Below are 17,959 nucleotides of genomic sequence, written 5' to 3'. Positions count from 1 at the left end.
TCTACACATTCAATGCAATCCATATCAAAATTGTACTAGCATACTTCTCAAAAGTAGAACAAACTATCCTAAAATTGGTATGGAACCATAAAAGACCCTGAATAGCCAAAGTAATATTGAAGAAGAAAACCAAAATGGGAGGCATCACCATCCCAGACTTTAGCCTCTACTACAAAGCTGTAATCATGAAAGCACTATGGTATTGGCAGAAAAGCAGACACATAGACCAATGGAATAGAATGAGAACTCAGAATTGGACTCATAAATGTACAGCCAACTAATCTTTGACAAAGCAGGAAAGAGTATCCAATGGAAAAAAGACAGCCTCTTTAACAGATGGTGCTGGGAGACCTGCACAGCAATGTGCAAAAGAAAAACGATATCATTTTCTCACCCCATACAAAAAACAAACTCAAAATGGATAAGGGACCTGAATGTGAGACAGAAGACCATGGGCGAGAAGAAGAGGAAAAATAGTGGGAGAGACGTAGGGAGGCAAACCATGAGACTTTTGAATGCCAAGAACAAACTGAGGGCTGATGGGGGTGGGGGACAGGGGAAGGGGGGTGATGGGCATGGAGGAGGACACTTGTGGGGATGAGCACTGGGTGTTATATGGAAACCAACTTGACAATAAACTATTAAAAAAAAAAGAAAGGAAATCAACGCAACTATAGTCGCTAAAACAATTTGAAAAACAAGAAGAATGTGAGAGAATTGATCGACCCGGTTGTAAGGCTTATTATATAGCCATAGCAATCAACACTCTATGATATTGATAGACTAGATAAATAAACCAGCAGAAAAAAAGACAGATCCAGAATCAGACTCAGATATGTCCAAGTAAAAATTTTTGACAAGAGTGCAAATTCAGTAGAGGAAAGGTGGCCTTTCCAACATATGATAATAAGGTCAAAAAGTGGCACATCAGGACAAAGGAGCCCTGTAAGAGTTTGTTTAAAGGGCTAAAGCTGGATGCCTGGGATGAAAAATTTCAGATAGCATTGTACCGAGATTATGGTCACAATTTTGGGATAATTGGAATAGACCATGGAGAATCACTTTAGCTGTTCATTCATCGCTGAGAGGTCTTTGCCCAAGCCATTCAGACAGTGGGAATAAAAGAAAAACAGCAAACATAGTTCAAGTGAAATGTTTGCCAACCTCATGAGGACATTACAAGGGTAGAAAGAAGGTGTGTATGCCCATTTTGCTCTGCCATTAATAGACAAAATGACTGTGAATCGTATGGGGGTTATAGAGATTGGGGACAGATCCCATTCTTGTTTACTGCAACCAATTCTAGAACTTGGGCCTTAGAAAATGATGATACTTAAATACATTAGCAAAGAATACACAAACCTTACACTAAAATCTCTGGTGCCTGATCTGAGTCCTGCTTCCAATCCTCAGTTGAGCAACTAATGTGGTTAGAGAGATTAAGGGATTAAGAGGGAAATTAGGAAGACGAAATGGCTCCTCTGTGAGTCACTCTACTTTCTAAGATAGAAGAAATCACTGGAAAGAACTAGATCTCTAGGGCGTCTAAATCAAGGGAATTCGATAAATGACAAACATTTCCAGTGAAAGAAGGCATCCCATTGCAAAAGTTTTGTCTTCATTGTACTTCCATTCATACAAAATTAGCCAATGGGAAGACTGACCCTTCATTAAAATTTGAAAATGAAAACTGAAATAACTTTGCTAAATACGATTCCCTACAGATAAAGGACTTCACCTTTCGGTTTTATTGTTAGTGAAAATACACTGTGATCAAATGGGGTAAATTCTTATTGAGAAATTTTAGAGTTTATGTAAATTGGAATATGATCATTCTACTACTGCACTTATAAGCAAATATTAAGAAGTCATCCTTAAAACAGGGTGTGACTTTGACCTATCTAGGAGAAATTGATGGAACATTAGACAGGTGTGGTAGGGGTAATTCTGAGGCAGCTTCATGAGCTCTGCCTCCTGGTGTTAAACCTGTATCATCTCATCCGCTTGAGAGGGACAGGACTTGTTTTGCTTGTAGAAAGTAGACTATGGACATAGTGATGGGATATTAATTCCTTTATTAGGTTACTTTATATTGCAATGGGTGGTAAGATGTGTTTCCTAAGATTACATTATGTTAATGTGAAATTCCATTTTAGCAGAATAGTAAAAAGGAAATTCTCCTGCTGGGCTTGAGGAAGCACACAACCACATTGTCAACTGTGTGTGAACAGGGCCATGTGATTGGGAACTGCAACAACCTCTAGATCTGAGGATGGGCTTTCACTGACAGACAGTAAGAAGCCTGGCCCCTCAGTCATATAGCCACAAGGAATGAATTCTTCTAATGGATGAATTTGGAAGTGGATTCTTCCCCAGTCAGATGAGAATGAAGTCTACTTGCCTCCTTGATGTGAGACCCTGAATAGAGGATCCAGGTAAGCTGTGCCTAGGCTCTTGAACCACTGAAATTGTGAGCTAATAAACGTGTGTTATTTTAAGCTGTTAAGTTTGTGATAGACTGTTACACAGCAATATTTCCAGGATAAGTCATAATTGCTGAGCGTTCAGAATGTTATCAGTTTTGATAAAACTGAATTAAAATAGTATTTAAAAATGAGTTGTTTTCATTATTTTTTTAGCATAATATTGATGAGTGAGACTTTTTTTCTAGAGTGGGTAAGCTCTAAACTATAGAGTGGGAGAGGACAGTATATCACATGTGAAATCAATCTGAAAAAGGATTATTGAGTAGTTCTTCCCTGAAGCTGAAGTTCTTAATTTTTTATTAGAACTTTTATCCCAAGACCCCAGCTTCTGAGACTTCTGAACTGTTAATAGGTCCTGATGGAATGCCTTCTACTTTTCTTAACAAAAAGATATTTTTCAGATTTACAGTTGAAATTGGCTGTATTTGCTGTTCAAGAAACTATATATATAAATGCTTTAATAAAAGATGATAGAGATATATTACATAACAGAAAATTATAGGATTTAAAAATGCTTCAAAATGAATAGGGAAAAAGAACTTTGGTGAACAAGGTTGTTTTCTGATAAACTTAAGCTTTTGTGAGTGAAATGGAGGCTTTTATCTATATGGTAATCATTCAATTACACAAGTGCAAAATTGGAAGTTAGCAGCCAGCTATATTTTACTTCATTCAAATATTTGAAAATTGACACCAAATCTTATTTTGCTATAATTTTATGGATTTTATGTGCTCATTTTATATGAAAATGATGTCCAAGAACTGCTAAAGTTATGGGGAGAATACCGAAAAGTTAAGTGCTTGCAGAATTATAACATATATGTGTTGGACTTGATATGGGCTTTTATAATACATGTTTGTTCTCAAATAACAGGGCCATATGTAGTGTCAGTCACTTGAAGGTTGTTCTTTACATTTTCTGAGTATATGTAAAATCATGATACATGACCTGTTTGATGGTTCTGAACATTATTTCTTATACTTTCTGATACTTTTTGATATATTGGGGGCACTAGCTTCTAAAAGCCTACATACACCCCCCTCACACACACACACATATACACAAGAAAATTAATGATAAAACCTAGTGACACGGCAATGATCCTAGTTAAGGAAAAAAAGAACGTAACGTGGAAAACAGAAATGAATTAAAAGAGTGAAGTTCAAAGAAAGGAAGACAGAGGAGAAATTTTAACAAATCTTGGGAGAGGTTTATTATTTAGGGACTCTGTGACACCAGATTCCCCGATTAGTAGGGAAAAACCATTTTGATGGTAAGAAAGGTAGAAATTCTATTCTTTTATTTTTGTGTGACTAGGGTATCTTCTTCTGCAAACTCTGGAGTCAACTGAAAGTCAGATGGGGCAAGTTTTAAAAAGAGGAAAGAATAATTTCAGGCCTCAAAAGCTAGAGAGACAAAATGTTAAGTTAAAAATACTCTTTGTTTTGACTATTCATAGCTAACTGGGGATGTTAAAATTACTGACCAAATTGTAGCTTGTAAATATTCATATAAAAACAGAATAAAATAGGGCCTAATAACCAAAATGACAACTCAGATTTACTAACTTCAATTCATGGTTTAAAAAAGAAACAGAAAAATGTTCTTTGTCCCTACTAAGATGACATCATTAAAGAGGAAGCTTCTTCCACTTGTGTTGGGGAAACAGTTGGTTGAGGTCAGTGTCACAGGGAGTACTGGAAAGTATGGGCAGCAGGGTAGCTAGCTAGCAAGGGGAAGGATCTAAAAATAGCAAGAGTAACCACTGCGACCCAAAACATGAGTCTGTGGCAAGAGGCATTTCCAAACCCAAAGACTAAAGCTTCATCAGTGCCAGAGTAGGCAACTTTCAGATGGGACCAATGGTTGTGGCCACTTGCGATCCATAAATCAGTCCTGTTAGGTGCTGCATCCAGCTACTCATATCCCCATGTAAGGCAGATTAGGTAGAGTTTGCTATGGCTAACTGCTATGCACACTGGTGGAGATGAAGTCCAATGATAAGCCTGAAAGGAGTAGCCAAAACCAGAAAACCCAAATGGGAACAGTAAGAAGAACAGTAGAGAGCATGGGTGTTTAAAAGAAGATAGCCTCAGACAGCCTAGTAGCCTGAGATATTGGAGAAAAAGAACCTACCTCTTTGGGTCAGAGATTTCACATCTCTAAAGGGAACTGGTAATGCCTTAGAATGATTGCGGAGGCGCAGGGCATGTGAAGAATGCCTCATAGTGTCCTGGGGAACACAAAGTAAAGGCTAACACGTTTGCCTTTTGTCATGGTCTCTCCTCTGCCAAGAAGTACTGATCTAACATTTCAATCCTGACGAAGTCATTTACACTTCAATTCTCAGTTCTGATCATTTCCTCAGTGAACCCTCATTCCAACTCTCATGTTAGATTAATATCTATCTAGTTTATACTGTTACTAGAATTTGATATTATAGTTGGCTGTTACGTTAGTCTCGTTTGGTAGTTTCTTGAAATCAGTTGACTATAGGGGTGCCTGGGTGGCTCAGTCAGTTGAGCATCCGCCTTCGACTCAGGTCATGATCTCACAGTTTGTGGGTTTGAGCCTCGCGTCGGGCTATGTGCTGACAGCTGGCTCAGAGTCTGGAGCCTGTTTCAGATTCTGTATCTCCCTCTCTCTCTGACCCTCCCCTGCTCATGCTGTCTCTCTCTCTCCCTCAGAAATATATAAAACAACAAAAAAAAAAAAAAAAAAAAAGAAAAGAAAAAAAAGAAATCAGTGACTCTATCTTATCAATAACTGTAACCCAAACAGTGAACACAGGGCTTGGCATAGCGTACTTATTAATGCTTTGCTGAAATTATTTGAATTAAATGCGTGACAACTCATATCAAAATGTCTTGCCTTTTTTACTTTAGTATAAAGCCCCCAGCCTGCCTCATACTGTCACACTAGTACTTACTTTGCACGCTTTAGCTTGTAACTTTCCTGCACTGAAATGTGTTTCTTTTTTAGACAGTTGTTACAAACACAACTTAAGTCATCTGATTTTTCAGAATCCGTGCATCCACAATACCAAGCATGTTTTCAGGGCCCAATATACGCTCATTGAGAACTTAAATAAATAAGTGGCTGGATTGAATCTATTAAGAAAATAACATTTAGGGGCGCCTAGGTGGCTCAGTCAGTTAAGCGTCCGACTTTGGCTCACGTCATGATCTCATGGTTCATGGGTTCGATCCCCGCCTCAGGCTCTGTGCTAACAGCTAGCTCAGATCCTGAAGCCTGCTTCGGATTCTGTATGCCCCTCTCTCTCTGACCCTCCCCTGCTCACGCTCTCTTTCTCTCTCTCAGAAATAAATAAAACATTAAAAAATATTTAAAAGAAAATAACATTTAAAACTCGGAAAATGACATGTAGTGAAGGCTTACTTTTTAAACCGGGATTTATACATTTGGTATGATATAAAACATAACACATTTTTCATTTATGATTTAGTGAAACATAAAAAGAAAAGGTAAATAATCAAGTATAACCTCTTTTTGATTTATTAACTGGTTCATCTTCTTCATCTTCAAATCAAGTTTTATGTTGACCATGATTCCTATTTCATGGATAATATATTTTACTGACATATTTTACTGACAGATTATTTTGCTCAGTGGATGGTGGTAAGGAAACTAAATTTTTTTTCATCTTAATAGTTTATTCATTTCTTTGTAAAGACAATTAATGTCTTGTTTTACCATGTTAATATATGTTAGCATTAACACAGGCTTAAAAATGTTCAGAATGTAATAATATTTTGTCTACACAGATCATGACTTATGTCAGATCTCCCCAAATCTAATATGATCATGTCACAGCTGAGTTAAAGCTTGCTGTTATGTAGTTAGTACAAGTAGAAGAAATCAATATAGGCTTCTTAGCATGGCCTACATGGTCTTTCTCAGTCTCATCTTAATTCATATCTAGCCTAGTTTCCTAAAAGTCCTATCATTAATCTCTATAATAGCCATTGTGAACCTCTCACCATTCTCTATGTGTCAGATTCTTCAAAAAAAAAAAAAATCTACCTTTCTTTCACTTTTCTTTCTCTCTCTCTTTATTTTCAGTAGAGGTCTTTCTTCCATACCCACTCTTATTTCCCTATTCCAAAGATCTATCTTATTCTACCTGGACAGCTGCATATTTCCCCCTCAGTCTATCCACATGATTTTTAATTAGCTTTCCAGGGTGTACCAAGGATATATTTACAAAATTTTGAAAATTGCTCAAATTACATTACAAAATTCCAGCTGTTCATAGGATGAGGACTAAACAACGTGCAAGCATGGTGTGACCAGCCCCACTTCTCCAGTCTTCCTGAATCCCATCTTCATTTTCATTATCCATGCCCAACCACCTTGCCCTTATTGCTCTTTTTTCATTTGCTGCAAATATTATGCTCCTTCACAACAGTACCATGATGTTTCCTTTACCTGGGAATCTCTTCTAGCATACCTCTTTCCACTTAGTAAACTCTAACTCATCTTTCAAATATCAACATAAAAATCATGGCTTTGGATTTCCAGTTTCTTCTTGGATTGAAGGGCAATGGGAAGAGTGCTGTTATCACCTTGACAGAAACAAAAAATCCAGGCAAAGTGCAAATTCATGACTTTTCTTGAACCAAAGAACTGAGGTCACTACACAGCCAACTAATTCCAATCTAAGGAGAGACTAAAGGCTGTGGGAAAAGATAGGGCCTGAAAACTTCTTCGCCTGGGATGACGTAGCCAAGCATGATATGAATAAGGCAGCTTGAGACATTAACAAAGTAGCTGCTGACTGCACATCAGTGTGAGTTTGGAGGCCTCAGGTGCTTGTGTGTACAGGGGGGAGTTCATACTTACTTGTAGGTTTTACTACATGCACCTCATAAGAATTTCACAAAGAGATTGGTGAAAGTTCTGGGGAAGGGTCTCACATGGTGCAGGGTTGGGGGAGAGGTATAGTAATATCAGCAGGAAAACTGCAGGCCTCATTTAAATACTTCTCCCCCATCTGCCCTTACAGACCTTACTGTGCTAGAAGAATAAACACTGTAGTTTTTAGGGCATTAGTGAAAAAACAATGGGGGGCAGATCAGAATACTTGCTGGATGAGTACACTCTACTACTAGACTAAAGTTAATGAGTAACAGGTGAATAATTCTCCTGGAAGAGGACCAGCATAGAGCAAGACTGGAGAGGAACTCCAAAGGAGAAGACTTAAAGACTTAAAGCTGAGGATGAAGACCATCCCCAACCTGAACACAAATTATCTCCAGAGGAATTAGGTGACCACGGTGCACTGAGGATAGCAACAGCACCAAAACAACCCAAGCCAAGGCCATTTCTTTTTAGATGGCTTCAAATCTACACAATAAAGGTCTAGCAGAAGGAAAGGCATGCTAATTTCTAGCCCCCTCAACCACTGTAAACAAAAAAAAAGTTGTTTACCTCAGTATCTACTTTCTTAGATAGAATGTCTAGTTTCTTTCTAAAAAAGATTGTGAGGTCTATGAAAAGGCAAATAATGAACAATGCATTTCCAAGAGAAAAAAATAATCAATAGAGCCAGGCTCATATCTGACATAAATATCGAAAAGCTATGAGCAGAATGTTAAAATCAATGTTATACAGTTGACCCTTGAACAACATTGGTTTGACCTATATGGATCCACATAACACGCCCTTTTTAGAAAAAATATATAGTACAGTACTATAAATATGCTTTCTCTTCATGATTTTCTTAACATTTTCTTTTGTCCAGCTTACCTTATTGTAAGAATACAGTAGAAAATGCTTATAGCATACAAAATGTGTGTTAATCAGCATTTATGTTATTGGTAAGCCTCCCAGTCAACAATAGACTGTTGGTCTGCAGACCACTTGCAGAAAGCTTGGGTGACGCTGGGTGTTCTAAGTGGACTCCCATGGCAGCAAAGTCCAAGCTTGCCCAAGTCCAAGCATTTTCCAGATAGAATCAGCAAGATGGGTTTTAGCTACCACTGGAGTTAAATTTGATGAAGAATTCTTAGAATCAAGAAGAGTTGCAGAAACTGCAGAATAGTAACCACCTGCTATTTCAACAGTGCCAATGGTTGAAATTGACGGAATGAAGTTAGTGCAGATGGGAAGCATTCTTTAACTACATTGTGGAGACAGACTATCATCTCTTTGGAAAGGACCTCAAGGAGAGAACCTTGATTGACATGGCCATGCTGGGAATGCTAGATCTTCTGGAACAAATTGTTCTGTATCCTTTCCTAAAAACAGATGATCAACAAAAAAGATGTGGTTAACATGGTCCAGAAGTCTATAATTAGATACTTGCCTTTGTTGGAAAAGGTTTTAAAGAATAATGGCCAAAAGGTTTCTCATTGATAATCAGCTAAGCCTTGTGGATGCGGTTCTGCTCTAAACCATTCTGGCTCTGGAAGAGAAAATCCCCAATGTCCTGTCTGCACCTTCAGGAGTTCTGCAGTGACACTAAGTAATATTACTACAGTTAGAAATTCCTTGAATCTAGTAGCAAGAAGAAAGCTCCTCTAGATGACATCTATTAAGAAACATCTCCATCTTTATGCTGTAAAACATCACATCCATCTATGAGCAAGAGCTAGCCCCTAGAGATTTCTGTTCTACCTTAGCACGGGAACTGATGCCAGCCCGCCACCATCCCCACTCTGTCGTGGTGCTATGTATGTATAATTGTTCCTAAGCTGGGTGTTTCATGCCAAGGTCTTTGCTGGAAACATTGAAATTTTTGTCCAGTGAATAATTGTTTTGAGGCCTTTTTCTGAGAACTCTTTGGGAGTGGCACGCATTTAAGTTAGATCTGAGGCTGTTCCTCATTTCCTGATGACAAGGCTGGGTAACACCTCATGTTCTCGCTTGAGCTCCTGGGTCCTCTCCTTATCCCATTCTAAATACCCTCCAGTCTCTTCCTAATTTTTAGTGGTTAATAACAATGGAATATCTAGTGAATAACTCCTCTCAGCTGTAATAAATCTGTGGTAGTAGTGACTGCAGTCAATAGTAGCCAAAATAAAGAATTTACAGGTAACCCCCACACACAGTAGGCTACTGGGGGAGTCAAAAGTTACATGTGGACTTTTGGCTGTACAAGGGTTTGGTACCTATAACTCCCCTTATTCAAGATTCAACTGTAATATGATAAAGTCTCTAACAAAAACAGTGAACAGTATGAAGGATCAGATGAGTAATTTTAGAAGAGAAATGGAATCTATAAGAAAGAAACAAGTGAAAATGCTAGAATCAAATAAAATACAATAACAAAGATAAGAAATGCTTTGAACATGTTTATATCCAATACAACCAATTAAAAATGATTCCTCTGCTCAACATACCCTGCCCCCAAGAAAAGAAGAAAAGAAAAAAAAATCTCAATGACTTCGAAGATAGGTAAAAAAAAGAAAAGTATAAAAATAGAACAGAGGATCCAAGGGCTATTGGACAATATTAACTGGTTTAATAAATGTATAATTCTTGTAATTCCAGGAGGTGAAAAGAAAATGGAGAGGAGAAATATTTGAATAATGGCAGCAATAATTTTCCAAAACTAGTAACAGATACTACACTACACACACACACGCATACACACACACACACACACACACACACGCCACACACACCAAGGCCTGTTATATTCAAACTCCTGATAATAAATGAAAATGAAGAAAACTTGAAGGCAGCCAGAGAAAAAAGACATTACGTAAAAAGACCAAAGAATTACAGTACACTTCTCATCTCAGGTCATGCAAGCCAGATACAATGAACTGCCATATTTAAAGTGCTAAAAAATAAATAAATACTGCCCACATAGAATTCTATACCTCCCCAAAATATCTGTCAAAGTGAAGGAAAATATATCTGCTTTCATACATACACACACTCACAATTTATTTCTAGTAGATTTGCACCACAAGAGATATTAAGGAAAATTCTTCAGGCAGAAAGAATATGAAACCAGACAGAAAGGCGGATAAACTAAAATGAAGGATTAACCTTGACATGGAATAAATGAATACAAGCATAGAATTCAGTTTTTCCCTTTTTAATAGCTGTAATAGATAGCTTTGTCCAAAGCAAAAAATGTGATATATTGTATGCTTAAAGCATACATTAAAAGTAAAATGTATGACCTAAATAGCACATGGGATTAGAAGGAACAATTGATATATTTAGCTGTAAGCATCTTGCTCTACACATTAAGTGATAGAATATACATGAGTAGACAGCATTAATGTAACATAACATATAGTGTAACACTATGTGCAAGGGTTTAAACCATAGGAATGACTACTAATTTTTTCCTATGTTATAAATAATTCCATAGTAGAGACAAAATAGGATTATAAAACATGCTCAATTAACTCAGGAAAAAGCATTAATTCTGTTTATTATATACACTTGTATTGCTTTATATACTTATTTCAGCTTATAAAAACACATTTTTGAGTGATTTATTAGCTGAACCTATTTTTTCATAAACCGTAAGCTCCATGGAAGCTGGACCATATATGTTTTTGCCTTAGCTTATATCCCAGCAATCTAGCATGTATAATAGGCTCAATAAATATCTGTTGGATAAATGGATATAATCTACTTGCCTTTGCAAACAGTTTTCTCTATCTCAAATGCCCCTGGTCCATTTCTCTGCCTGGAAGAGTTTCTAGGCTTTCAAGACATGATTAACTACCTTCTACTGCTTTGTTAATTCCCCATTCATAGAATACTCTTACTCAGTACTTAATTTCTGTCAGCACTTAGCAAGGTACTGAGGGGTTGGAGGCATCCCATTATGAGAAAAATATGCTCCCCACCTTAAAAAAAGTACAGCATAGTTGACTGGCATGATAAGTAGGTAAGCAATATTAGTAATGTAATGATAATAGTGTAAATATACTTAAAGTCTTCTGTTGACATCCAGAATGTTGAGGAGACAGAAAACAATTACTATGAAAGACTACACTATACTCCTCTTTAAAAACTTCAGCAATCACAATTGGCAATTCTACTTGTTGCAAGTCTATCAACTGATAGTTTTAGTTCCCTGATGTTTTTAGAAGCAGATTTTGCCAAGTTTTAGAAAAAAAAAATAATTAAATGACATTTGTATAATTAAGTACATAAGTTTTTCATATGCTCATTTGATATGTTTAGTATAATTTGTAATTACAGTGTACACAAGTGTACCCTGTAGGAGCTGCTGAGCTCTGCTGTAGTTACATATTAATTATACTGTTAAAATTAGCTACAAAAAAGAATCACAGAGGCGTTTTAGATTTCCTTGAAATCAAAAGCTAAAGATGTAAGTGTATGTATGGACAATTAGTGTTATTATGCAACTTTTAATGTTCCCTTTATGTGGGGAAGAGTAACACCACATGTGGACTATTGTAGAGAAGGACTTCTTCCTTTTGACCCTCTTTTGCCTGTTTTTAAAATACATGAATGATGATATATGGAACTTTTAGCTTGCTAGTACATCCTAGGTTCCTGCTGCAGCAGCACTGGGAATGCCTTTAGAAAAGAAATCTAAGACCTAGAGGTGATTCCTAGAGAAATACAAAATAAAATGCACTTTACTTCTTATTGTCAGTCTTTCTTACACAAGATGAAGACTTAAATTAGTCTCCAGTATGCTCCAAATTTCAGCACTACTGGCCTGTTACCTGTTGTTTCCTTTTAATTCACTCCTTTTTAACAAACATATATTTATATTTACCTATATTTATTCCTTTTGTATTATTTTTGGTAAAAGGAGATGAAAATAGACATTTTAATCCTGAAAAAGATTAGCAGATACTATCCAGTGATGTATAAGGTGGATAATACACATCACTAGCAAGTGGAATTTATTCTGAGAATACATAATTTGGAGTGAAATCTATAGTTTTAAATACCAATAATAGTAAAGAAAAGCATAAAAATTAGTGACCTAAGTGTCTACCTTAAAAAGTAGTAGGAGAGGAAGTAATATAGCCCAAAGTAAATGGAAGGAAAGACAAAATAAAGATAATAGAGGTGTGCCTGGGTGGCTCAGTTGGTTAACCATCCAACTCTTGGTTTTGGCTCAGATCATGATCTCATGGTTCCTGGGCTGGCACCCCACACTGGGCTCCGGACTGACAGCACAGAGACTGCTTGGGATTCTTTCTCCTCTCTCTCTGCCCTTCCCCCACTTGCACTGTCTGTTTCTCTCAAAAATAAACTTTTAAAAATATCAAAAAAATTAAGATAGTAGTATCGATCAATTAGAAAATAGACAAAACAAGGAAGAAAATAGCAAATCACAAAATCATTTCTTCGAATGTATTAATACAAATTTAAAAATTAGCAGAGAAAGAAATTACAAACATTAGAAAAATTAAATGGAATATCATTATATACCTTATAGAAATCAAAAAGAAAGCAAGAAAATATAAGAACAACTTTATACTAATGATTTTACCAATTTATGAAATAAATTCCTTGAAAAATATAACTTACAAACAGAGTTAAGTAAATATAAACCTGAGTTCCTCATATCTAATTGCCTTAAAGAAATTGAATGAAAATTTATTTTAAAAATGAAAACAAACAAAATCTCAAGAACCAGATTTTTTAAATGCTGAACAATAGCAGACAGTTGAGAAACCCTTACACAAAATCTTTAAGAAAATAATGGGGGAAGAAAAACACATGCCAACATGCTGGATGAGAGTGGCATAAACTTGATATAAAAATCTCGCAAAAATATTAAAAGATATACAATCATAGAACAACCTTATTCATGACAAAGTGAGTGTCATTTGTTAATTTCTAGGGTAACCCTAAAAAATATGTGTAATTTCCATGTTAGTAGAGGGGAAAATGGAGAAAAATAGCCCAAGGGAGAAAAAGAAATATAGAAGAGACGTGAAGGAGTAAAACAGAATGTAAGTACATTTGTCACTATGCCAAATGTGAATTGATATAATGTTCCATTTAAAAATTTTAAAAAGTCAAACTAAGTGAAAAAACTGAAGATGTAGACTGCAATGAAAGACCCTCTTAAATGATAAGGTTGAAAGTAGATTGAAAAAATATGAAGCACTCAAATACTAACTAAAAAAAATGTAGAAATCACTTTATCAATATTAGACAAAATAGATTTAGGCCAAAAGCATTCTAGAGTTAAAGTGAGTTACTTCAAAATGACAGAAATTTAAATTCACCAGAGCAATAATGCTTTCAAATTTGTTTTTCCATAATACATAATATAGAAAGCAAAAATTTGACAGAATTAGGGAAAAAAAGGACACAGCCATAGTTATAAGGAGAAGAGCTCTCTCAAAAAATAACAGTAAAGAGATATGAGCATCTTTGGATTCTACTTTATGTACGTTAATAAAGCACCACACCAACAACCTCAGAACACACAGTATTTTTAAGTGCACATGAGATAAATAGACACAGAGTACATTCTCTTACTAAAATGAAGGTTAGCTGGGATTAATTTAAAGACTATCTAGAAAATGACCATATATTTGGAAACAGAACATACTTCTAAAATATCCATGGGCCAAAGGAGAAATTATAAGGAATAAAAATATTTTGAATTGAGTTATAATTAAAATATCACATAGCAAAACTTGTGAGATACATTTAGTGCTATGTTTAGAGAGAGTCTTATACCTTAAGTAGTAAAAAACAGAAAATCTGAAAAATTAGAAAAAATAACTTGAATATTAATGAGCAATCTGGGCAGTTAGGAAAAAACAGCAAGAAGTTAAAACAAATAAGCAAAGAAACAATTCAACTAATTAAAAAAAAGAGTGTCAACATAAGGAGAAAACAATTCTCTTTACACTCACACAGAACACTTACTTCTATGACCATACGTGTGGGTTTTTCCCATACCAGTGAATTCTTGGACACCAGCTGGGTATCCTATAGTTTAGTTCTCCCCCTACCTGGAACTAGTGTCAGATTGTACCAGTTAATGGTTCAGTCCCAAGTTGATTGCCACCATTTCAGAAACCAATCACAAGTCCCTGGTTGTCAACTGTATTGCTGACTAACTAGCTACAAATTGGAGTTCTCATAACCCTTCCTTGGATTCAGTAATATGCTAGAATAGCTCAAAAAGAACTCAGAAAAACATTTACATTTACTGGTTTATGATAAAGGATAAAATAAAGGATACTGAAGAGCAGTTAGATGGAGAGATACAGAGGTTCTCACAGGTGAGGTTCAGAAGCATCTTTAGCTTAGAAGCTTCTGACTCTGTGGAGTTGGGGTGCTCTATCCTACCAGAATGTGGATGCACTGACCAACCCAGAAGCTGTCAGAACCTCATATTTTGGGATTTTTATGGAGGCTTCATCACATAGGAGTGAAGGATAATTAACTTGATACCCAGTTTCTCTCCCCTCTCCAGAGAATGGGAGGTAAGACTTTCAAGCTTTCCATCAGGACTTGGTCTTTCTGGTGATCAACCCTCATTCAGGAGCCCACCAAGAGCATTAGAACAAAAGAGATTCCTATCACCCAAGAAATTCCAAGGAATTTTAGAACTGTGTCAGATGCTGTTCCTCAGGAACTTACATAGGTCTTAGGGACTCAGGAATCAGGGGCAGAGACCAATATTTATCTTTTTGATTATTTCACACTCAATGAAAGCAATAGTTAGTTCTTTGAAAGATGAATAAAACTGACCAATTGCTACATTATTGTTCTGATCAACTAAATGAAAAGCCCCAGATAATCAACATCAGGGAAGAGAAAAGGGAGCCGATGGAAAGACAAAAAAATACAAATGCTTCAAGTATTCAATAATGGAATATTATGGGATATTTTTTCAATCAATTTTAAATTTTAAAATGAACATTTCAAAATAAAATTTAATTCAGACATTTATATGACTCAATAATCTATAGGAAATGAGAATATTCTAATAACAGTTAAATAAAACAAACTGACTCAAAATATTCAGCCATTTAAAACTTCTGAATTTATGCAGAAGTAATAATTCTAAAAATTGCTAGCATCATTCTGAAACCACACAATCAAAAAATAAGAAAGAAAATTACGTCAATTTTACTTATGAATATAAATGTAAAATCCTGAATAAAATATTAGAAAGCCAAATATATGCTAAAATATGCATATAATAAATTATATAATATCTCATGATTTCAAGATGGTATTAATATTCAAAATCCACTAATATGTCAGTGCCCTTATAATTTTAGACGTGAAACTGATATGATTTTCTCAATATAAAAAAGAAAAATTCATTCCATGTAAATTCAAGATTTATTAATAACTATAGAGTGCAAACTAAGAATGGAATGGATGTTGCTTAACCTGTCAAAGCATATATACAATACAATTCATTCTTGCACTGGAATTCCCCAGCAGAGGAGCAAGGACAAATTAAAGATAGAACCAACTAAATAAATAAATGGACAAACAACACAAACAAAAATTTCATTATCTCCAAGTGATATGATTTTATACTTAGACAATCAAATGAACCCAGAGTTAATTTATTATAATAGGTTACTGCATATAAAATAATACACAAAAATATGTTTTATATAGTGGCAACAATTGGAAAATAAACTGTTTAAAAATAATATAAATGCAACAACAGAAGTGAATGATATTTAGGAAAACACCAAACTGTTAGGATACATTAAATTAAGCCAAAACAAACTAAGAACTATAACATTTTGATTGATGAGTCAATATTTTAAAGAACTATTTAATGGTTTAAAATTTCTCAATTCTTGGGGCACCTGGGTGGCTCAGTCGGTTGGCATCCGACTCCAGCACAGGTCATGATCTCACAGTTCATGAGTTCAAGCACCACATCGGGCTTGCTGTTGTCAGCACAAAGCCTCCTTCAGATCCTTTGTCCCTCTCTTTCTGACCCAACCCCGCTTGCGCTCACTCAAAAATAAATGAAACTTTTAAAAATACTTAAAAGAAATTTCTCAATTCTCAGTGAACTAATCTATAAGTTCAATGACGGTCTGCTTAAAATTCCCACTTATTTTGTATGTTGAAAATTAGCAATATTCAGGGGCACCTGGGTGGCTCAGACGGTTAAGCACCGACTTCGGCTCAGGTCACGGTCTCACGGTTCGTGGGTTCGAGCACCACGTCGGGCTCTGGGCTGACCACCAGCCCAGAGCCTGGAGCCTGTTTCGGATTCTGTATCTCCCTCTCTCTCTGACCCTCCCCTGCTCATGCTGTCTCTCTCTCTCTCCCTCAGAAATAAATAAAACATTAAAAAAAAAGAAAATTAGCAATAATCAAACATATAGCAATACATTTAAGAACAGCCAGGATTTTATTCAGTAGAAAAAGATAGGAAAATTTGTCCTAGTGGATATCCAGACTTATAAGAAGTAGTCTAATAAATAGGATACTGTTGTTTTTTTGGCTCAGGGTGTAGACAAATATGCAAATGGTACATTAAAAAAAACAAAAAACCTAAACAGACCTATGCATTTATGAAGAGGAATAGCAAGGCAGTAGTGAAAAACCAATGAACACTAAACAATAAATTATTTTGAGATATTTGTGGCAGAAACTGCTATCCACTGACACAAATTCTATTTCCTCTTCTTTCTGAAACACAGATTGTATTTTCTATCTCGTCTGCATTTGTACACTTCTCTCTGACTAAAGTCTCACCAGAGAATGTAAGCAAAATTAATGCATGTCAAATATGGACCTAAAATTTGAGAAGTGCTGTCTCTTCACCACATTCTCTTTGTTCTTCTGCAGACCAGATGCAGAAAATAACAAGGTCCTACTAGACTATTTTGCCATAAGGAAAGAGGAGACTGAATCTCCGAATCACCAAGTAGAGAAAGGCTTCCTACCAACTTGCTTGCAACTAATAATATGTTTGTGTTTGACTAATCTGTTTGAGGTACATTTCAGTAGCTATCCCTGTCCTAAATAATACCAAAACTGATAACAAAAATGCAGGGCTGAGGAATCTCTAATAATATATGCATCTGGAGTAGTGGATGGGTGGTATATGGATAGATAGGACAACAGGTTGGAAAGCTTGGGATCCGTGTTACATGATGTCAACTTATTTAATAAAATGTTCCCTGAGATGACTTAGAAAACTGACCAAGTCCCTCCTGAGCCCATACACCAAGAGAAACAGAAAGTCTCAGAATAAAAATATAAATTAATTGTTCTTTACTATTTATACCAAGGTGTTAAGAGAGCAAGTAACTCAGGGCGCCTATGTGGCTCAATCGGTTAAATGTCCTACGTCAGCTCAGGTCATGATCTTACTGCTCAAGGGGTAAAGCCCTGCATCAGGCTCTGTGCTGACAACTCAGAGCCTTGAGGCTGCTTCAGATTCTGTGTGTCTCTGTATCTGCCCCTCCCTCACTCATGGTCTGTCTCTCCCTAAAATAAGTAAACATTTAAAAAAAAGAGAGAGAGAGAGAGAGAA

The 17,959-nt window shown here is 36.0% G+C and overlaps 1 pseudogene; it reads left to right on the top strand.

The window, feature by feature from the left end:
- The window catches only part of LOC120219798, a 14,223-nt pseudogene extending 5,176 nt beyond the window's left edge, over window positions 1-9,047 (top strand).
- The last annotated feature ends 8,912 nt before the right edge of the window (window positions 9,048-17,959 follow it).

The sequence above is a fragment of the Hyaena hyaena genome, unplaced genomic scaffold, assembly GCF_003009895.1.
Source record: "Hyaena hyaena isolate Hyena2069 unplaced genomic scaffold, ASM300989v1 scaffold_651, whole genome shotgun sequence".
In the NCBI taxonomy this organism is placed as follows: Eukaryota; Metazoa; Chordata; class Mammalia; order Carnivora; family Hyaenidae; genus Hyaena; species Hyaena hyaena.
The sequence above is the reverse complement of the archived record's forward strand: the minus strand, read 5'-3'. Positions and strand labels throughout refer to the sequence as shown.